Below are 670 nucleotides of genomic sequence, written 5' to 3'. Positions count from 1 at the left end.
AGAGAGAGCATTGGGATGATTACAGTACAAACCCATCAATGAATTAGAATATTACTGAAAAATTATTTTACTTTGGAAACTTTATCACTTAGTGGATCACATTATGTAAATTGATTACACACAGTTGAATGTTTCCCAGCCTTTATTTATACTTATTATTATAATTTTCATGCTACAGTTAATGACAACGTGATAATGTGGTTAAGGTAATTATTTTCAAGAGGTACTTTTAATCTATATTGTAGTTTATTGAATATGACAGGTGGTTTTAATGGGAGTTAGCAGGACTAAATTGGTCCCTGAGGATATAAGTGTGAATCTCCGTTATAAACACCTGGGGTTAGATGCAACGGTGGAATTCTGAAATCAAAATAAAAAAGCATAACTAACTCCTAGCCAAATGTCAGAATTAGTCTTTAAAATAATATAATTGGAGAGTCAAATTTAGAAGTTTCTGTCATTTTATTCCCTTTTTATGTTCTGCAGAAAGGAATAAACCCCCAGTAAGTGTTACTAAAGTGAGAAGAGGAAGAGAAGGGATAATGGAGGAGGAACGGCAAACAAAGACGAAGAGGAAGAAAAAGTTTTCTTTGTGAAGCCAGGAAGGAAACACTGCCAAGGAATGAAAGGATGAGAGAGGGGGGTCAGGTTCTTTAACCTTCCTTTCTTC

Source organism: Poecilia reticulata, linkage group LG10, assembly GCF_000633615.1.
Source record: "Poecilia reticulata strain Guanapo linkage group LG10, Guppy_female_1.0+MT, whole genome shotgun sequence".
Lineage (NCBI taxonomy): Eukaryota > Metazoa > Chordata > Actinopteri > Cyprinodontiformes > Poeciliidae > Poecilia > Poecilia reticulata.
The sequence above is the reverse complement of the archived record's forward strand: the minus strand, read 5'-3'. Positions refer to the sequence as shown.